Raw genomic sequence first — 23,231 nt, 5'->3', positions numbered from 1 at the left:
TAAATAAGAGTAATTTACAAATCTGTTTAACTTTCTGGCACCAGTTGATTTAAAAAAACAAAAAAAACTTTGTCCTTAAGGGGTTAAGGGTAGGATCACACGTGCCACATTTTGCTGTGTGATTGCTGCTGTATATCGTTTTTACCCATTGGGTAGCAAAATCAGCTGCAGAAAATATGCAGCAAATAGCAAATGGCACGAGTGACCCTAACTTAGAGGGGTTTTTCAGTCATTGAAGTTAAAAAAAATGGTTTAGAATGGTGAATAATATTTAACCCCTTAAGGACACATGACGTGCTGGAACGTCATGTGTCCGCTCCCGATCTATAACGCGGGGCCACGCCGTCGTGGTCGGGCCCGGCCTCTAACAACGGCCGGGACCCCTGGCTAATAGCGCGCAGCATTGAACGCGGTTCCGCGCGCTATTAACCCTTTAGACGCGGCGTTCAAAGTTGAACACCGCGTCTAAAGTGAAAGTGCAACCATGCCGGTTAGCTCAGGGAGCTGTTCGGGATAGCCGCTGTGAAATTGCTGCATCCCGAACAGCTTACAGGACAGCTGGAGGATCCCTACCTGCCTCCTCGCTGTCCGATCGACGAATGACTGCTCAGTGCCTGAGATCCAGGCATGAGCAGTCAAGCGGCAGAATCATCGATCACTGGTTTCCTATGAGAAACCAGTGATCAATGTGAAAGATCAGTGTGTGCAGTGTTTTAGGTCCCTATGGGAGCTATAACACTGCAAAAAAAAGTAAAAAAAAAAGGGAATAAAGATCATTTAACCCCTTCCCTATTAAAAGTTTGGATCATCCCCCTTTCCCCATAAAAAAAAAAAAAACACAGTGCAAATAAAAATAAAAATAAACATATATGGTATCGCCGCGTGCGGAAATGTCCGAATTATAAAAATATATCATTAATTAAACCGCATGGTCAATGGCGTACACGCAAAAAAATTCCAAAGTTCAAAATTAAATTAATTAAAAACTTCAGATCACGGCACAAAAAATGAGCCCTCATATCGCCCCATACACAGAAAAATAAAAAAAGTTATAGGGGTCAGAAGATGACAATTTTAAACGTATTAATTTTCCTGCATGAAGTTATGATTTTTTCCAGAAGTACGACAAAATCAAACCTATATAAGTATGGTATCATTTTAATCGTATGGACCTACAGAATAAAGATAAGGTGTCATTTTTACCGAAAAATGTACTACGTAGAAACGGAAGCCCCCAAAATTACAAAACAGCGTTTTTTTTTTTCAATTTTGTCTCACAATAATTTTTTTTTCCATTTCACTGTAGATTTTTGGGCAAAATGACTGACGTCATTACAAATAAGAATTGATGTCGCAAAAAATAAGCAATCATATGAATTTTTAGGTGCAAAATTGAAAGAGTTAGGATTTTTTAAAGGCAAGGAGCAAAAAATGAAAATGCAAAAACGGAAAACCCCCGGTCCTTAAGGGGTTAAAATAAATTCTAACTAACCTTACCGATCCCCTGCCACTCCTGTCCCAATACTTTGTGGGTCCCCAGCCTGTCTCTATTTTCTGGTGCCTCTCCACACAGACATGTGACTGCAGCAGCCAATCACTGGTTACAAAAGTGACCCGTTACAGCAATGACGTTTCCAAGTCAAGAAGGACAAAGCATCAGAGACAGAACCTGACTTGGAAAACCCTTGTAAAGTTACATCTAGTTGCCAACCTGCAGTTCTGTTTTTTTTTTTTTTTAAACTAAAAGTCCAACAAAAAGATCACAAAAATGCAATACAGAGCAGAAAAACATATAGGGTAGACAAGTGTTATTAGATATATTTTAAGAACAAAAATAATTGAATAATTGAGTTGTGCACAGCAGCTCGATAATAGGTTGTGGCCTAGTGTAAAGCAAGTGTGATTTTTGTATGCTACTATAAAAAAGAAATAGAACACATTTTGGCAAACATAAAAGTAAGACAACTTAAAAATGGTCTAAATGTAGATTAGAAAGTCTAAATATTTAAATATGTTAAATATGTTATGTTAAAATATTGGGAAAGAAAATCAAAACTTGTGCAGAGGAAAAGTTGACCAGTTGCCCATAACAACCAATCAGATCACTTCTTTCATTTTTAAATAGGCTTCTGGAAAATAAAATGAGCAATCTGATTGGTTGCTATGGCCAAAAGGGCAACTCTTCCTCTGCACAAGTTTTGAGAAATCTTCCTATTGTGTCTTGTCTAAGTTTTTATTCTTTAAAGGACAACTGCAGCCATAACAACTTATCCCCTATCCACAGAATAGGAGATAAGTGTTTGATCATGGGGGGTCCGACCGCTGGGAGCCACAGCTATCTCCCAAATGGTCCCAGGCATTTCCGCTGTGTGAGAGCGGCTAATGTGCGTAGCGTTGACCTCACTGAGGTCGACGGTACGCCTCCTCCACATACAGCTCTATGGAAGAGGCGGGGAGGCACGAATACTGCCTCCCCACCTCTCCCATAGAACTACATGGAGGAGGAGTGTCGAACGCGGCGTCATGCTGCAGCCGGCATGCTTCCTGCACTGGAGGGCTTCAGCAGAGCCAGGGCCCCGTGCAAAAGATCGCGGGGGGTCCCAGCGGTTTGACCCACCGTGATCAAACACTTATCCTCTATTGTGTGGATAGGGGATACATTGTTATGGCTGCATATTTCCTTTAAGAACAAGTCCTTTTAAACTGTGAATGCAGTTTAAAAATGGCTTATTTAACTGAAGTACTATTGCCAGCCGTTACAGAGCTTATATGGATTGTTACCCAGTTTTTCTTAATCCCTAAATGGCACAAAGAGAGAAAAAAAATCCCTTATATACAAAATGTATATGTCATTCAGTTTCTGTAGAAAACTAGATCATAACAATCTTGGGCTATTTACATTATTCTACCATTACAAAGCCCAGAGCTTTTCATCCTACCACTGAACAATTTTTCAAACCCATCCAAAGTGATAAAGCGTTTAGGGTTAGTGGAAAGCTGGATGGCAATGCTTCTATTTGTGGCAACCTAAGCTAGGGTCTGCCTTGATGTGGCCAAAATTGATTTAACATGCACAGAAGAATGAAAGATTTTCAGCTAAGGCTATCCATCATATAAGATGGAGATAGGCATAAGGCTATCCTTCATATAAGATAGAGATAGGCATAAGGCTACCCTTCATATAAGATATAGCTGGGCATAAGGCTACCCCTCATTTAAGATAGAGATAGGCATAAGGCTACCCTTCATATAAGATAGAGATAGGCATAAGGCTATCCTTCATATAAGATAGAGATAGGCATAAGGCTGCCCTTCTTATAATATAGAGATAGGCAAAAGGCTACACTTCATATAAGATAGAGATAGGCATAAGGCTACCCTTCATATAAGATAGAGATAGGCATAAGGCTATCCTTCATATAAGATAGAGATAGACATAAGGCTACACTTCATATAAGATAGAGATAGACATAAGGCTACCCTTCATATAAGATAGAGATAGGCATAAGGCTACCCTTTATATAAGATAGAGATAGACATAAGGCTACCCTTCATATAAGGTAGAGATAGGCATAAGGTTACCCTTCATATAAGATAGAGATAGGCATAAGGCTACCCTTCATATAAGATAGAGATAGGCATAAGGCTATCCTTCATATAAGATAGAGATAGGCATAATGTTACCCTTCATATAAGATAGAGATAGGCATAAGGCTACCCTTCATATAAGTTATACATAGGCATAAGGTTATCCTTCATATATGATAGAGATAGGCATAAGGTTATCCTTTATGTAAGATAGAGATAGGCGTAAGGCTACCCTTCATATAAGATAGAGATAGGTGTAAGGCTATCCTTCATATATAATATAGATAGGCCTAAGGCTTTCCTTACTATAGGATATAGATAGGCATAAGGCTATCCTTCATATAAGTTAGAGATAGGCATAAGGTTATCCTTCATATGTGATAGAGATAGGCATAAGGCTATCCTTCAAATAAGATAGAGATAGGCATAAGGCTATCCTTCATATAAGATAGAGATAGGCATAAGGCTACCCTTTATATAAGATAGAGATAGGCATAAGGTTACCCTTCATATAAGATAGACATAGGCATAAGGCTATGCTTCATATAAGATAGAGATAGGCATAAGGCTACCCTTCATATAAGATAGAGATAGGTATAAGGCTATCCTTCATATAAGATAGAGATATACATAAGGCTACCCTTCATATAAGATAGAGATATACATAAGGCTACCCTTCATATAAGATAGAGATAGGCATAAGGCTACCCTTTATATAAGATAGAGATAGGCATAAGGTTACCCTTCATATAAGATAGAGATATACATAAGGCTACCCTTCATATAAGATAGAGATATACATAAGGCTACCCTTCATATAAGATAGAGATAGGCATAAGGTTACCCTTCATATAAGATAGAGATAGGCATAAGGCTACCCTTTATATAAGATAGAGATATACATAAGGCTACCCTTCATATAAGATAGAGATAGGCATAAGGTTACCCTTCATATAAGATAGAGATAGGCATAAGGCTACCCTTTATATAAGATAGAGATATACATAAGGCTACCCTTCATATAAGATAGAGACAGGCATAAGGCTACCCTTTATATAAGATAGAGATAGGCATAAGGTTACCCTTCATATAAGATAGGACCTGGCACTATTGATAATTTTCAGAATATTGGGCTGACTAGATGGACCGAATGGGTCTTATCTGCCAGCACGTTTTGTTTTTAATAAGTCCCTGTGGTTCATCTAGTCTGCTGTTATATTATTTCCTTGTTATCTTTCTTTTAGGATAAATCTGTTTATTCCGTGCAGGTTTACGTTCCCTTACTGTGGATTTACCAAACACATCTGCTGGAAGTTTGTTCTAAGCATCCATTTCTCGATGAAGGGTTATAGTCGACAATTCCAAGCTTGTTATGCTACAGGGTCTTTGCAATTCTGAAAGGAAAGCATGGTGTGAAAGGGATTTTTATTTGACACATTTAGATCTCAGCTAGAAAATGAATAAAGTGAGAAATATTAACCGTCATAATAACTATAAAGTAATTTAAAAACAATAAAACCGGCTGTAGTACTGCCAACCAAAACACATAGATGTTCAAGGCTTGATTGTTCCAGCTCCCTTGGATCATGTTAAACCACAGCTTCTGCCCAGTGAAGATTACCTATGTCATTGCATATTAATGGAACAAAAAAAGGCTTAAAAAGCACATTTTAATATTAAATATTCATGTCAAGGTTAAATGCAGAACAAGACAGGTTGGGCTCATCATCAAGTCTGTATGACCTATCAGGGCTCTAATATCAGATGATAACTTCATCACTAAATCTCAGATAGATTAAATGATGCCTAAAATATGTCCAAAGCCTTAGAGCCACTGAGTAAATCTAGACTTAATTGCTTTATTACCCCTAGGGGCTCCCAAGACATTCTGAACATTAGTTTTCTCTTCCAGAGAAGAGCTCATGAATTCTTCCTCTCATATGGAAAATTATTGTATTTATTTGTGTATATACATATTGTATATCTGTCTATCTATCGTCTTTTTATATACCATATAGATCACACTGTATGATTAGGATTAGATATTGGGAAAATATTAATTAAAGTCTTACTGCAAATGAATATGGGAAAATTGTTAACAAAAACATCTACAGCTAGGTGTACATTAGGGCACCGGTATCCTGTATACTTTAAACTTACGCCAGGAAACCTATACCAAAAGTAGTATGCCCTTTGGCATATATTGAAAGTTAAAGTATATGATGGAAATTTTAAAGTACTTTCCTAAACAATGCATGGTTGTTTAGGTGCTTTGGCACAAACACCAGAAAGCCTTTTGTGTGTCTTTACAGAGGAGAGGTGTCTTTCTGGCCTTTCTGCTATAAAGCTCAGTGATTTTTAACTTTATGGAAGTTCTTCCGATCTGCACACAGGATGTTTGGAGCTTACCCAGAGTGACCATTAGAAGTGACCATCAGGAAGAGTCAGGGTTGTTCTTTCCCCCTCATGCCTTAGTTTTGTTCTGATATACATTGTCAGCTGTGAGACCTTATATAGACAGGGCTCTGTTTTTCCAAATCCTGTCCAATCACCTGAATATACCACAGATGACTTCAATTAAGGTGTAGAAACATCTCAGAGATGATCGAGAGAAATGAGAGACCCCCCCCCCCCCCAGAGATGATTGTTAAGTGCCATAGTAAAGGGTCTGAATAATTATATTCATGTAATATTTTAGTTTATTAATAAATTAGCAAACATTTCTAATATACTAAGATGAATAGAAAACAAGGACTGCACTCACCGTCCATACAACGTTTTATTGACAGTTGTCAGGCATAACGAGCTGGTGCAAGAGCGGAGGCGGGGGACGTAACCGGGGCAGACTGTTTCGCACTTAGTAACGCTTCTTCCAGGCGTTTACTCCTGATTTTAGAGTGACATGTCACTTGCCACCTGCCGCGGCATTCCCCTTTTTTAATGTGCCTGATTAAAAGTTAAGTTTTAGTATTTCTGCTATTCACCAGGAGCTGGATTTTTTTCCCTTGTTTTTTTCTTCAACATCATTCTACTGTTTAACGAAAACAGAATGAGGCCTACAAAGAAAAGAACACAGTACCTACAGTGAAATATGGTGGAGGTTCAATGATGTTTTGTGGTTGTTTTGCTGCCTCTGGCACTGGGTGCCTTGTATGTATGCAAGGCATCATGAAATCTGAGGATTACCAATGGATTTTGGGTCGCACTGTACAGCCGAGTGTCACAAAGCTGGGTTTATCCAGCGATTCCCCCTGGTCCAGTCCGGAGCTCACCTCCTCATAAAAGCTGATCAGGTTAGTTTGGCAGGACTGATCTCTCATAAAGCCATGCTGATATCGGGTCATACATTTATTTTTATCAAGATACTCCAAAATAGTATCCCTTAGAAAACTCTCAAACAATTTACAAACAACAGAGATTAAACTAACAGGTCTATAATTCCTGGGGTCACCTTTTGACCCCTTTTTAAATATTGGCACCACATTTGCCATGCGCCAATCCTGGGGAACAGTTCCTGTCACTATAGAGTCCCTGAATATTAAAAATAGAGGTCTGTCTATTACATTACTTAATTCCTTTAGAACACGGGGGTGAATGCCATCTGGACCTGGCAATTTGTCTATTTAGATTTTTTTGTAGGCGGCACTGTACTTCTTCCTGGGTTAGACAGGTGACCTGTACTGGGTAGTTTACATTATCTCGCTGTATTTCACCTGGCATTTCATTTTCCTCGGTGAATACAGTGGAGAAGAATTTTTTTAAATATATTTGCTTTTTCCTGATCCCCGTTATAATTTCTTCTTTCTCGTTTTTAAAGGGCCAACACTTAAATTTTTAACCTTTTTGCTATTTACTCTCTTTGGCAATGAGACTTTCTGTCTTTCTGTCTCTATTTTTGCGGCTTTTATCAGTTTTTTACATATTTTACTTTTTTCACTTTAGCTTTTTAATGCTTCTTCACTGCCGTCCTGTCTTAGTAGTTTAAATGCTTTATTTTTGTAATGTATTGCCCCCTTAATGTTTTTATTCATCCATATTGGTTTTCTTTTATTTCTGACCCTTTTATTCCCATAAGGTATATACATCTTGCAGTGATAATTTAAGATATTTTTAAAAGTCTCCCATTTAGTGTCAGTAATCTTGTTTTTGAGGACATTATCCCATTTTATATTGTTAAGGGCTTCTCTGAGTTGATCAAATTTTGCCTTCCTAAAGTTCATTGTTTTTGTGGCCCCTCGAGAGATTCCCTTATTGAAGAACAAGTTATAATGTATTATATTATGATCACTATTTCCCAGGTGTCCTTCTACCTGCATATTAGTTACTCTGTCAGGTCTGTTGGCTAATATTAAATCTAGTAGGGCACCCCCTCTGGTCGGGCCCTGCACCATTTGGGACAGATAATTGTCTTTAGATATAGTCAGAAACCTGTTTCCTTTATGAGATTCACAGGACTCAGTCACGCAGCTTATATCAGGATAGTTAAAGTCCCCCATTATTATCACCTCATTCTGATTTGCTGCCTTGTTTATTTGCCTTAGTAATTGATCTTTTGGCTCTTCAATTGTTCTTCTAGCTCTTCCATAATGTTAAATTCTACATTATGTAAAAAGTTTTTGCAACTGACAAGTACACTTTAATGTTGAAAATACGGTATAGAAAAAAACAAAAACAAAACTCATGTCTGAACATGACCTTAGACCATCTAAGAATTAAACAATTTAGGTGAACCTTCCCCATGCTATATAACTTTTTGCATGTGTATATTTTCACTTTATGCATGCTCTTGTTGCTTCAAATGTGTACGCGCTGCTATTGGTTCATTTAGCCATTTAGAAGTTGTCAGGTTCCCACAATAACATGCATGTTCAGCTAGTCCTGAATGGGCATACATTTAGTTCTCAAAAACAACAGCACACAGCTCACCCCACACGCCAGACTGGGGCTCGGATCAGAACGGTGCGGATGTAGAAAATCTTTATTTACTGCATAAAATCCACTAAGTAGACACAGGTACAGGGAATAAGTGATGCATTTCAGCCACCCTGGGATGCCTTAGTCATACTCCATGTAACATGAACAGAGACACTATGTGTGGGAGTTGGGAAAATCACCCAAAACAGGAACACCTGCGTAAAGTGACCACCTCCAACCGCTTACAGCAAAAGGAAATTTGCATATGATCAACATAATGAATCGGGATGCTTTAACAGACAGTTTTTTTTCCAAAATAATATTGGTGTAAGCAACCACAAGAAATTCCTTTATTAAAAACTACCTTAGAACCCTAGAATATATAGCACATGTCGCTTATAGAGATGTCGCGAATTGTTCGCCACATATGTGAAGTTCGATTCACCCCCTGTACTTTAACATTGCAGTAAACTTTGACCCTGTGAGTCAGAGTCAGCAGACACATTACAGCCAATCAGCAGCAGTCCCTCCCTTACAGTCCCTCCTACCTCTTGCACGGACGCCATTTTACCCTCATTCAGCATGCTGCAGGCTTAGGAAGTTAAGGGTCAGAGAAGCTGCTCCTGCTGTATAGGGAAAGCGATAGCTAGGTTGCTGCTAGGTGGTGTATTCAGGGTCCAGTTTACTTCTAAAGCACTAGTGTAACATCTGCTTTAAGGACAGCACCCAAAAAAGCCCTTTTTAGGGCTGAAAGATATCAGTCCGTGTGTCTTGCAACAGCTGGAGGCACCCTGGTTGGGAGGGAACCGGTGGTTAAAAGGGGTACTCCAGAATCAAACTTAAGTTCCTTCAAGCAACTAACTACTACAGTATTCAAACGGCTGAAAGATATCAGTCCGTGTGTTTTGCAACAGCTGGAGGCACCCTGGTTGGGGACCACTGCATAAAAGGGGAACTCCGCTGGCAAGCTTTTTTTCTTTAACCTCTTCAGGACACAGGGCGTATGGATACGGCCTGCATTCCGAGTCCTTAAAGACGAGGGCGTATCCATACGCCCGTGGGAAATCCGGTCCCCACCACTAGCCGGTTGGGGACCGGAGCCGGATGCCTGCTGAAATCATTCAGCAGGCACCCCGGCACATCGCCCAGGGGGGTCCTGAGACCCCCCATGTCGGCGATTGGAGAAAATCGCATGTAAATTCAGACATGCGATTTTCTCCAATTCCAGGCTGATCGGGTCTCTAGTGACCCAATCACCTGGAAAATAGGGCTGAGCGGAGTTGTCAGCAACAGCCCCGATCAGCCTAAGGGATAGAAGTGAGGTTGCAGAGCTGCGATCTCCTCCTATCCCCTGCCATTACTCAGAACGGAGTTCTGACCAATGGCAGCGCAGGACAGCGCCCCTGGATGTCGAGGGGATCTGGGAAGAAGATGGAGGCCATACCTGCAGGAGAAGATGCCTGGGGACCTGGGATCTTCGCTGGAGCCTGCTGGATCCTTGCTCAGGTAGGGTATCGACGATGGGGGGGAATTGAAAGTGAAAGTAAAACGATCTTTACTGTGGCAACCACTAGGAAGGCCAAACTGCAACTCCCAGCATGTTTTGCAACATCTGGAGGGTCACAGTTTGGAGACCACTGTTACAGTGGTGCCCAAACGGTAGCCCTCCAGATGTTGCCAAACTACAACTCTCAGCATTCCTCGACTGCCCAGGCATGCTGGGAGTTGTAGTTCTGTAACATCTGTCCCTTCAGATTTAGCAATTTTCATGAAATTTTTGAAAATTGCTGCTCTACTTTGAAGCCCTCTAATTTTTTCAAAAAGCAAAAATATGTCCATTTTATGATGCCAACATAAAGTGGACATATTGTATTTGTGAAGAAAAATAAAATTTATTGTAGAGAGCTTCAAAGTTACAAAAATGCAACATTTTCTAAATTTTCATGAAATTTGGGGATTTTTCACCAAAAAAGGATGCAATTAACGCCAAAAATTTACCACCAAAATAAAGTAGAATGTGTCACGAAAAAACAATCTCAGAATCAGAATATTCGGTAAAAGCGTTTTCACGTTATTAATTCGTAAAGTGACAGTGGTCAGAATTGCGAAAAAGGGCTCAGTCCTTAAGGTGAAAAAGGGCTGCGTCCTTAAGGGGTTAAAGCAACTAACTACTACAGTATTCAAAGGGCTGAAATATATCAGTCCGTGTGTTTTGCAACAGCTGGAGGCACCCTGGTTGGGGACCACTGCTTAAAAGGGGAACTCCGCTGGCAAGCTTTTTTGCTCATTGTCACACTAGTGCAAATCACATTTGGTGTGACAGTTGTGCAAATTGAAAAAAAAAACCTTTTTTGGCTGTTTAATAAAAACCAGTCATCCCTGTCAGTTCACGTCACAGTTGCCAGTTTTTTTTGCCTGCAGGGCAAATGGTGTCCCCCTAGTGCAAATCACATTAGGTGTGACAGTTGTGCAAATAAAAAATAAAAAAAAAACTTTTATGGCTGTTAAATAAAACCAGTCATCACTGTCAGTTCACGTCACAGTTGCCATTTTTTTTGCCTGCAGGGCAAATTGTGTCACCCTAGTGCAAATCACATTAGGTGTGACAGTTGTGCAAATTAAAAAAAACAAAAAAACTTTTTTGGCTGTTAAATAAAACCAGTCGTCACTGTCAGTTCACGTCAAAGTAACCAGTTTTTTTACCTGCAGGGCAAATTGTGTCACCCTAGTGCAAATCACATTTGGTGTGACACTTGTGCAAATTTAGCAAAAAAAATGACAGGCAGAGGAAGGCTACCCCTTCCTCTGCCTGTCGTGGTGCTGGGATTCCCTTTGGCCCTAAAATGGCCAGTGTTCAGAGGCCACATACCCTGAACCCCCAAAGTTCTGAGGACTTAGTTGACTGGCTATCACAAGACACCCAATCTACTACTAAAGCTTCTGCTCGGAACCTTGACGCACCATCCTTCTCCTCGTCTAGCTTAGCTTCGGGCACCTCTCATGCTACCACTTGCCTGCCTGCTGCCACCACCAACACTAGCACCACAGCAGCATTACTTGATCCGTCAGAGGAGTTATTTACACATCAGTTTGAAGACATGAGTGATGCGCAACCATTATTGCCAGAGGATGTAGTTAACAGGGATATGTCTCAGTCAGGCAGCATTACACACATGGACGTACGGTGTGATGATGATGTTGTACCCACTGCTGCTTCCTTTCTTGAGGTGTCAGATAGCGGTAAAGGTGTTGATGATGACGATGTGTTCGTGGATGCCACGTGGGTGCCCGCTAGAAGAGAAGAAGAGGGGGAAAGTTCAGATGAGGAGACAGAGAGGAGGAGGAGACGAGTTGGAAGCAGGGGGAGGTCGTCGCAAGGAGCTAGTGGCACAGTCAGACGGCACCCGGGGTCAGCCACACGGGACGCCAATCAACGCATGCTGTTGCCACCACCAGAATGCCGTCATCGCAGAGCTCAGCAGTGTGTCATTTTTTTTTTGTGTGTCTGCCTCTGACAACAGTGAGGCCATTTGCAACCTGTGCCAGAAGAAACTGAGTCGTGGGAAGTCCAACACCCACCTAGGCACAACTGCTTTGCGAAGGCACATGATGTCAAATCACAAATGCCTATGGGATCAACACGTCAGTACAAGCAGCACACAAAGTGAAAGCCGCCATCCTCCTCCTGGTCCAGCATCTTCAGCCAGGTCAACCATTGCTGCCCTCCTTGCCCCCTCTCAACCATCTGCCTCTCCGTCTCTCGCCTTGAGCAGTTCCTGCTCATCTGCCCACAGTCAGGTGTCTGTCAAGGAGATGTTTGAGCGCAAGAAGACAATGTCTCAAAGTCACCCCCTATCCCGGCGTCTGACAGCTGGCTTGTCGGAACTGCTAGCCCGCCAGCTTTTACCATACAAGCTGGTGGAGTCTGAGGCCTTTAAAAATTTGTAGCCATTGGGACACCGCAGTGGAAGGTTCCTGGCCGAAATTTTTTTGCTCAAAAGGAAATCCCCAACCTTTACTCCATTTTGCAAAAGGAAATTATGGCATGTCTGGCACACAGTATAGGGGCAAGGGTCCATCTGACCACTGATACCTGGTCTGCAAAGCATGGTCAGGGCAGGTATATCACCTACACTGCGCATTGGGTAAACCTGGTGATGGCTGCCAAGCATGGAATGCGTTGCTCGGCAGAGGAGTAGGTGACACCGCCATGACTTGCAGGCAGGCCTGCTGCCACCTCCTCTACTCCTCCTACTCCATCCTCTTCCATAACATCCTCGGCCGAGTCCTCTTCCACTGCTGCGTCTTGCTCCACATCACCGGCACCCCCCCAACTCCCCAGGTCCTATTCCACATCCCGGATACGGCAGTGTCACGCCATCTTGTGGTTGACTTGCCTCTAAGCGGAAAGTCACACCGCTCCAGTGCTCCTGTCGGCCCTGAACGCACAGGTGGATCAGTGGCTGACTCCGCACCAACTGGAGATTGGCAAGGTGGTTTGTGACAACGGAACAAATTTGTTGGCGGCATTGAGGTTGGGCAAGTTGACACATGTGCCGTGCATGGCACATGTGTGTAATCTGATTGCACCATCAGCGACATCATACCGTTTGTTTTCTTCCTGGAGTGTGCCCTGCGAAGATCACTATCACCACCAGAAACAGCCTTATCAGCATCGCTTGCTGGACCTGCGGCAACGCTGGAAGAGGATTGTGAGAAAGAGGAGTCAGAGGAGGAATGTGGCTTTAAAGAGGAGGAGGAAGACCAACCACAGCAGGCATCCCAGGGTGCTCCTTGTCACCTAGCTGGTTCCCGTGGTGTTGTACGTGGCTGGGGGGAAGAAGATGATACCTTCCCTGACATCACTGAGGACGAGGAACGGGACATGAGTAGCTCGGCATCCGTCCTTGTGCAAATGGGGTCGGTCTTTCATGCTGTCGTGCCTGTTGAGGGACCCTCGTATAAAAAGGATGAAGGAGATCGACCTGTACTGGGTGTCCACGCTACTAGACCCCCGGTATAAACATAAAGTGCCTGACATGTTACCGCATTACAGCAAGGCGGAAAGGATTCAGCAGGTCCAAAATAAATTAAGAAGTATGCTGTACACAGCGTATAAGGGTCATGTCACAGCACAACAGGGTTCTAACAGGGGAAGAGGTGAAAGTAATCCTCCTCCCACGAACACGCCGGCAAGGACAGGATGCTGTACAGACATGCTGCTGATGGAGGATATGCGGAGCTTTTTAAATCCTGCGCATCGCCACAGCCCTTTGGGGTCTACCATCAGAGAATGACTTGACCGACAGGTAGCAGACTACCTGGCCTTAACCGCAGATATCAACACTCTGAGGAGCGATGAACCCCTTGACTACTGGGTGTGCCGGCTTGACCTGTGGCCTGAGCTATCCCAATTTGCTCTCGAACTTCTGGCCTGTCCCGCTTCAAGTGTCCTGTCAGAAAGGACCTTCAGTGCAGCAGGAGGTATTTTCACTGAGAAGAGGAGTCGCCTTGGTCAAAAAAGTCTGGATTACCTAACCTTTCTTAAGATGAATGAGGGATGGATCCCGAAGGGACTGACACTGGGCGATACATTTGACTGAACAAGGCCTGATCAGATGAGCTGCCTTGGGCTAAAAATGGTCCACATGCTGCTGTATTTGAACTCTGAATGCCGGATGACTTGCGTGACTTATCCGCCACCAACTAGGGTTCAAGCCTCAATGTTTTAGGGCACTTTCTGCCTGGCGAAACAAACAGAAATTTTTCTGGCTGCTGCTACAGCAGCGGCTGCGACAATACCAAATTTTCCAGCCAGGTGTACATGCCTAATTTTTCGGGCCTCTGCTGCTGCACTTGTTATGGTGCTACAATTTTTATGGCCGCTGCTACAGCTGCGGATGCGACAATACCCAATTTTTCATCCATGTGTATATGCCTAATTTTTCTGGCCTCTGCTGCTGCACTTGTTATGGTGCTGCAATTTTTATGGTCGCTGCTACAGCTGCCACAATACCAAATTTTCCAGCCAGGTGTACATGCCTAATTTTTCTGGCCTCTGTTGCTGCACTTTTTCTGGTGCTGCAATTTTTATGGCTGCTGCTACAGATGCGGCTGCAACAATACCAAATTTTTCATCCATGTGTACATTCCCAATTTTTCTGGCCTCTGCTGCTGCACTTGTTATGGTGCTGCAATTTTTCTGCCCGCTGCTACAGAAGCGGCTGCAACAATACAAAATTTTTCAGGCATGTGTACATGCCTAATTTTTCTGGTACTCTCTGCTGACATCTCTGTCCATTTTAGCAACTGTGGATATTAGATGTATGCTAAGGGTAGCATGTTGGCTCAGAGGTTAGCACTGCTGCCTTGCAACGCTGGGGCCTTGGGTTCAAATCCCACTATGTGCTGCCTCAAGGGGGTTCTAATTATGTGCTGCCTAATATGGGGGAATCTATGTGCTGTCTAAAGGGGGGATCTAACTATGTGATGCCTCAAGGGGGGCTCTATGTGCTGCCCAAAGGGGGCTAAAGCACGTTATTCCAAACCATTTAGGAATGTTAGGTGATTTATGCCCTTTATGGATTAAAACCAGACTCTGCATCAACTATGTAATTTTCCATGGGAATTTTGCCATGGATCCCCCTCCAGCACGCCACAGTCCAGGTGTTAGTCCCCTTGAAACAACTTTTAAATCACTATTGTGGCCAGAAAGAGTCCCTGTGGGTTTTAAAATTCGCCTGCCCATTGAAGTCAATGGCGTTCGCCCGGTTCGCGAACTTTTGCGGAAGTTCGCGTTCGCAAACCGAAAATTTTATATTTGCGACATCACTAGTCGCTTATACACTGATATCATACATTGTTCTTCATATCAGTCAAGCACTGCCCCAACATCGCCTGCTTCAAGGGGTACTCCATTGGAAACATCTTATCCCCTATTAAATAGGGGATAAGATGTTAGATTGTAGAATGGTTCCTAGCCGTACATGCATCGCCAGTCATCGGGCACAGAGCGGAGTACGCTCCGTGCACTGAATGACAGGGGTCCCCTGCGGCGGGACCCCCGCAATCTAACGTCTTATCCCCTATCCTTTAGATAGGGGTTAAGATGTTTCCAGCAGAGTACCCCTTTAACTACCTTAAAGTTTAATGTTCCTTATGATGCAGAATTAACAGATGTATCTCATTTATTTTAGTGGAACAAGTACTTAAAATGATGTCTAGCTTCAAAATCTTCATTTATTTTTTATTTTAGTGGAACAAGTACTTATAATGTTTTCTAGCTTCAAAATCTTCATTTATTTTACCAAGTGGAACAAGTACGTACCATGTTGTCTAGCTGTGGATGAATCTACTGACTAGTTGGGATGTCGGTGCCTTATTGCCAGGCATCAATTCAAGCCCACTCCCTTTGAATTATAATCATAATTTTTCCTGAGGCCTCCACCCCCGCACCTTTGTAGGTCTGCGCCTGACTTAGGAGTACAGGACACATGGAGCCAATGTGCAACATCATTAGCAATTTAAATATTTGGAATTCTCTTTTGAATCCTATCTCTGCCGCCCCCACCCCAGCCAACACACAGAGCCGCAGCAATTAATCATCACACAGCCTGCCGCCTCCCTCCACTGTGTTTGCACAAGTATTGTGTGCTCAAGACAAAGAGGCCGAGAGTCCCCAGGTCATGCATGTACACAAACATAGGCACATATGTGCGCAGAAATGCGTGCAAGGAATCCTGAAGTAGGCCTCGCACAGGTATGCTGGCAAGGTTTCACTGCCTCGACCAAAGTCCAAGCTCTTTCCCTCACCTCAGTGTACCGTAATTACATTTTACCTTCCAGATTCATAAATTCAGCCTCTGTTGGTTTTAAGAGACTGATACGGAAGGCGATACATATAAATAAGTAGCCCCTTACTGCAGTCACTGCGCTGTAAGTCTGCGATTCGCTTGAAGGAATCTGTTTCTGGGATCTGCTTACTAGGCAGAACGGGACGGTACTGTGTCAAGAAGAAGAAGCCAGAGTTGGCACAGCAGCCTTATCAAGCTTTTTTTTTCTGCTCTTTGCCATGGGGGGGGGGGGGGGATGACACTATGGGAAAGGAGTATTTATAGGTCATTTTTCAAGTTTTCTTTCTTTTATATAAGCAATAAGGTACATTCTAGAAAAGTGGTCTTCAAACTATTGACCTCCAGTTGTTGCAAAACTACAGTGGTCCCTCAACGTACGATGGTAATCCGTTCCAAACGGACCATCGTTTGTTGAAACCATCGTATGTTGAGGGATCCGTGCAATGTAAAGTATAGGACAGTGGTCTACAACCTGCGGACCTCCAGATGTTGCAAAACTACAACACCCAGCATGCCCGGACAGCCGTTGGCTGTCCAGGCATGCTGGGAGTTGTAGTTTTGCAACATCTGGAGGTCCGCAGGTTGTAGACCACATGCATAGGAAGTTGTACTCACCTGCCCTGCCCTGAATGTCGCCTTTCATCTCTGTCGCCACGTCCCCGGGTGTCCCCAACGCTCCGGCAAGGCCTCTGCTTCCCCGGCATCCTCGCTCTCTGTCACCGCTCTCTGTCGCCGCCATCACGCCGCTACGCACGCCGCTCCTATTGGATGACGGGACGGCGTGCGCAGCGACGTGATGACGATGATGGAGAGCGCCGATGATGCAGGTGATCCCGAAGAGGACGCGCCGGAGCCCCGAGGACAGGTGAGTGATCTCGTCAGTGGACACACGGGGCACCGTAAACGGCTATCCGGTGGCAGCTGAAGCAGTCTGCGCTGCCGGATAGCCGTTTATGCGATGGCCCCGACATACAAAAGCATCGTATGTTGATGCGGCCTTCAACATGCAATGGACTCTGAGAGGCCATCGCATGTTGAAATTATCGTATGTCGGGGCCATCGTAGGTCGGGAGGTCACTGTACAACCATTGGCTGACCAGGCATTCCGAAAGTCATAGTTTTGGAACATCTCAAGGTCTACAGTTTGGAGACCACTGTTCTAGACCATGCAAGACCAATAATATCAACGTAAAGCAATGCTTTGAAGAGAATAAAGACCTTGGGGGAGATTTATCAAAACCTGTCCGGAGAAAAAGTTGCTGAGTTGTCCATAGCAACCAATCAGATTGCTGCTTTCATTTTTGAAAAAGCCTCTGAAAAATGAAAGAAGCGATCTGATTGGTTGCTATGGGCAACTCGGCAACTGTTACTTTGGACAGGGTTTCATAAATCCCCCTCCCACTGTGAACTGAGTTGTGCCCTACCTCATAACTCACTACTTGTTTAGTAAATATGACATCTTTACATACATCCTATGGAAAACAAAGAAAGAAGAGAAATAAGAGAAAGAATGAATGAGGGGGAACCAGGGATTTTTTTAACCCAACTTTTTTGGTAATGAAGTAATGAAGGCACCGGACCTCAAGTTTTCAAGTCTTGGAAATGGGCAAATACTGTACGTCACAATGTCGAGTCTAATAATAATATTAATAATTAATAATAATAATTGTTATTACTATTTTTTTATATTGTATCCACACATGCTGCAGCACTTTATAATACAGAGATCACATGTATAGGGTAAATCAGACTTTGAAGGGTAGGAACACACATTGCAGATTTGCTGCAGCAGATTTTCTGCAGCAGAAAATGGTCCAAACGCAGAAGTGGATTCAACTGGCCCATTTTCTGCTGCAGCAAATAAACAGGGTATCTGCAACATGTGTTTCTACCCTCATAGTAACAAACAGTTCAACAATTCAAACAAATGCAATGAGGAGTCTGCTCACAAGAGCTTAACAAAACAAGTGAAAAACAAATGTTTTTTAATTAATTGATGCCAGAAAGTTAAACAGATTTGTAAATTACTTCTGTTTAAAAATCTTAATCCTTCCAGTACTTATCAGCTGCTGTATAGCTGTGTAGTTCTTTTCTGTCTGACCACAGTGCTCTCTGCTGACACCTCTGTCCATGTCAGGAACTGTCCAGATTTCAAGCATAATCCCCATAAAAAACCTCTCCAGCTCTGGACAGTTCCTGACATGGACAGAGGTGTCAGCAGAGAGCACTGTGGTCAGATTGGAAAGAACTTCACAAATTTCTCTATGGTACATCTGTAGTATACAGCAGCTGATAAGTACTGGAAGGGTTAAGATGTTTAATTGGACGTAATGTACAAATCTGTTTAACTTTCTGCCACCAGTTGATATGAAAAAAAAAATTATAATTTCCACCGGAGTTCCCCTTTAAGGATACAATAAATGGTTTTCCATAAATATTTATTAGTAGAATAGTAGAATATCTGATGATTGGGTTTCAAGTTAGCTTCAAATGAAGTTGTCTTGTGCTAGACCTATGGGGCCCTATACCATGAATACATTGTTGTGTTACAGTTTGGGCCCAATGGAGAAATCTCCGAAACCATTACTGTAGTTTCTTGCATGTTGTCTAGATGGCAATACAAAGCACACATTTTATTCTAGAGTGGGAGTATATGCCTCATTGCCTGCTGGACCCCTGGGCAACGGCAAATGTAGCACATATGGTATAGCTGCCTCTGTACATATTGCACATTTTGCTTATACATTGTGATCTGGGGACAGGCTGATACCATCGGCATTGCTAGAAAACACGTTGATCTAATGAATTGAAGCAAAATATTGGGATTTTTAGTTTCCATGGGGTCCTGTGAATTGTGCGCTTTCGTGGGGTCCTCTACGTTCACATGTAGTAAAGAAGCGATGATTGTTGCATCCTTCTGTGTTTTTAATTAAACAAAGCACAGGTAGAGAATGGAAGTTATTATTGGCTCATTAGATTATGGCACATAAACATGCCTTGGTAGCATCTCAGGGGCCATTCCTGGAACATGCGGCTTAATTAAAGAAACATTAATATTTATCAGCACTACTCTGTAACACATTACAGGCATCTCCCAGGACTTTGGGGTTAAATACTTTTAAGTAAAGCAGGTCAGTATGGTGCAGGCATAAAGTAACATTACTGGCACTTACATAGTGCGATGATGAAATATGATTCCTTAATATTAATGTGATCACAGAATGAATTAAATATGAATCATGAGTAAGGACGGTTATACTGGGTTTTATTTGTCATCAAAAACACAAGAAATAAACAGTGGTCATAAAGAAGGACAAAGTCCTGTGAACTTATTCAGAAATTCTTCACCAGAACAATTCTTACAAAGGGAGAAAATCATGTTAATGCTATGTATATAGCAGCAAGTTACTGTCTATATCTTGTAAAGGGTCAGCATGCTTTAAATTAAAAGAGTTATCCAAACCGTGCAGTTCCTTGCACTGTCACTACTAATAGAATAGCAATTGTAAGGATGAGCGCTGGGAAACATTGAAGAGGACCACATCACTCTATGTATGTATGTTCCAGTATTGATTCCAAACAGTACCTTACTCCACAAGCCATGCACTGCCTCTCAGGATGAGTGTATCGGTCCGGCTTGTAGACCACGCCCATCACACAAGCTCCTCCCCCTCATTCAAGCCACACAACTTTTATTTTCAGCCCTTTTTTTTGTCTCAGCTTAAGGCCCAAAACATTATTACAGCAACCAACATTCCAGGTCCTCCAACCTTCACCACCTTCTATTTTTGCCCTTTTATTGTGTGTTGGTCTAGGTTGCAAATCACACCATGAAATGCCATGCCCCCTTTTTCACCCATTTATTTATGTTGGTCCATCTTGCAAGCCATGACCCCTCCCATAAATCCACCTCTCCCCCACGCAATGCCATGCCCCCTTCTCTTTTTGACAGTCTCTTCATCACAGGTCAGGATATGAGGTGGGAATATAAGGATGGGATAGAAGAACAGGATATGGAGACAAGTTATGAGGTCGGGATATGAGGACAGGATATGAGGTTGGGATATGGGGATAGAATATAAGGTCAGCATATGAGGATGGGATATGAGAAAAAGAGTGTCCTCATATTTTGCTTTTCCTCTCCCCCAAGGTTTAGGTAAATAAATGAGCAGCTTTCCTTCCATTGTATATGCTATAAGGATAAATGATTAAGAAAGATCTATGAGATAAATCAATCAAGACCGGTGGAATTGAGAGACCGCTCCAATGACTCGTAGTTCAGGCACTTCCGCTTCTGCAGAATTTCCTCCTATCAGCATCAAACACCTTTTTATTTTTTTTTTTAAAGATGAAAGTCTTTCATCTTCTTTGGTCAGAACATTTTTGATGCCGTACTTAGGAGGTTACTGTGGTTTATTACTCTTCTATCACTCTTCCTAAAGAACCTTCCTGGCCATGTTATACACTCAACACATATATAAAGATATATTTAACCAAACATATTATTAGATCAAGCCCTTATACTAAATGTGTATGGAAGTATAAGTATTACATTGGATAAAAGACATGTATACAGAGGGTTACTGTTCTTTGACAGTCTGCTGGAAAATTCAATACAAGAATTTAGGTGCACTACTGTGGTAGATGTAAACAATGACATTGGCTAACCCTCAACACTGATGTTAAAATTGAGACATTGTCCAGTATATCCTTATATGAAGGACATACCTGAGCCCGCACACCAACGCCAAGGTTTCTCAAGTGACACGGGACCTAACACTAAACCTACCTGTGCATGGTAAGCAAAACTAGGGGCCAGTGGGCAATTACAGCAGCATTAGGTCCGACTCTGTATTGTATTATTCTAATTGTTACACATCCACACAGTTTATCTGATGTAGGATGCCAATGTGGCACTTGTAGTCCGCTGCAGGCATCCTCCATTGTATGCATTTTTTATGCTGGGAATTGCCCTTAGCAACAGACTACAAGGGCAGGATCTGCTCCCCCAGCATAAATGCACAACTGCATTTGGGGTTGAGCACCTCCAGCCATTTGAGACCACATCTTTGTTGTTGTTTAAATCTTATACTTGGAGGTGTGTAAACTCCACATTTAATGCGCCTTGATCACTATTAAGGCAGCATTAAGATCCAACTGTGAGGCCGGCAACCATATCAGCCAACTTGGGTGGGGTTTATAGTCTGCCTCCCTCCTCCCATTGTATGTGTGCCCAGCCACACTTGAGGTAACCTGGGAGCAGGCTTTGAGTCGGACCTAATGGTGCTGTAATTGCCCACTGGCCCCTGGTTTTATCATGCACAGGTAGGTAAGGGTTAGGTCCCGTGCCACTGGAGAAACCTTGGAGTGTGTGTGCGGGCCCAGGTATGTCCTTCATATAAGGATACACTGGCTAATGTCTCAATTTTAACATCAGTGTTGAGGGTTAGCAAATGTAATTGTTTACGTCTACCACAGTAGTGCACCCATATTCCTGTATTGTATTATTCTAATTGTTACACATCCACACCGTTTATCTGGTGTAGGATTCTATTGTGGAACTTGTAGTCCACTGCAGGCATCCTCCATTGTATGCACTTTTATGCTGGGGATTGCCACTAGCAACGGACTACAAGGGCAGGATCTGCTCCCCCAGTATAAATGCACAACCGCATTTGGTGTTGAGCACCTCCAGCCATTTGAGACCACGTCTTTGTTGTTGTTACAGGCTGCTGGAAACCAAGCCTTGCTTCGGAATATTACACCTGCGCACAATTTGTATGCACAGTGCTGGAAACGAGATTTGAAAACAGGGCTTGGTGCTGAGTCCTGACTGTCAGTCAAACAGGAACAGAGATGGAAGGGGGAGGAAGAAGACTTTCCAACCCTCAGCACTTCAGGAGATTGGGAGCACCTCTGTGACACAAGAGAATGAAAGCATTTTTCTATGTTATAGAAGTACAGACAGATATATGAAAGGTGCCCTGTGTCTCGGTGTCCTAACAGATATCTAACAGTATTAGCAGTTTGGAATGTGAATTGCAGCTGACAGATTCCCTTCAAGTAGTAACTGGATATGATCTCATTCTCATCATAGCCAATAATTGCTGTGAAAGCAAGAAATGTATTCTGTTGCTTGCATATTTTATTTGTATAATTTTCTCTGGGGATTTATATTAGCTAAAGTCAGGAAAACCTAGTACACGTCACTCTAATGCATACTGTGTTCTATACTGACAACTGAGGCATTGTCATAGAGCTGGTTCTAAATTATAGAGAACCCTGTTACAACTCTGCACTATGTTTAAGAATAATATCATTTGTCGGCTGCACATCTCCCTGAGTAAGATATTTAAGGGCTGCCCAATCTATCCAGCAAGGATTTGTGTGGCCCTGCCTACACGATGGTGGAGCATTGTAGTAGGCTTTTTAAACGAGCGCCGATGAAGTAGAATCGGGCAGCAGCCTGGCTGTGTAATACCCCTCTAAACCAATTTTCTTTTTGTTAATTTACTAAGAAAATGATATGATAAGCCATAGAATAAGGAACCCAGCACTCACCGGTAATGCTAAATCATGTGAATTTATTGATCCATAATAGAAATCAAGACATGAAGGATGTGTTTCGGCATATTGCCTCCCTCAGCTTGCTGCCATAGGCAGCAAGCTGAGGGAGGCAATATGCCGAAATGCGTCCTTCATGTCATGATTTCTACTATGAATCAATAAATCCACATGATTTAGCATTACCGGTGAGTGCTGGGTTCCTTATTCTATATACTGATTTTCTCCCACCTCGGGCACCACCACCAAGTGCCGACCTGACCATTACTATATAACCTGAGTCCATGACTTGAATCTACAGATGGAAAGTGT

The 23,231-nt window shown here is 42.6% G+C and overlaps 1 long non-coding RNA gene across 3 annotated transcripts in view; it reads left to right on the top strand.

Annotated features, from left to right (window-relative positions):
• The window catches only part of LOC130358893 (uncharacterized), a 208,215-nt gene that overhangs the window by 136,677 nt on the left and 48,307 nt on the right, over positions 1 to 23,231 (top strand). The window contains exon 1 of one of the 3 annotated variants that reach the window (XR_008889691.1): positions 17,749 to 17,970. The exons of the other annotated variants lie outside the window; for them this stretch is intronic. This is a non-coding gene — a long non-coding RNA (uncharacterized LOC130358893). Of the gene's footprint in view, positions 1 to 17,748; positions 17,971 to 23,231 lie in introns of those variants that run through there. 3 annotated transcript variants of the gene reach the window in all.

The sequence above is a fragment of the Hyla sarda genome, chromosome 2 (assembly GCF_029499605.1).
Source record: "Hyla sarda isolate aHylSar1 chromosome 2, aHylSar1.hap1, whole genome shotgun sequence".
Classification (NCBI taxonomy): Eukaryota; Metazoa; Chordata; class Amphibia; order Anura; family Hylidae; genus Hyla; species Hyla sarda.
This window is presented reverse-complemented; position numbering and strand designations above follow the sequence as displayed.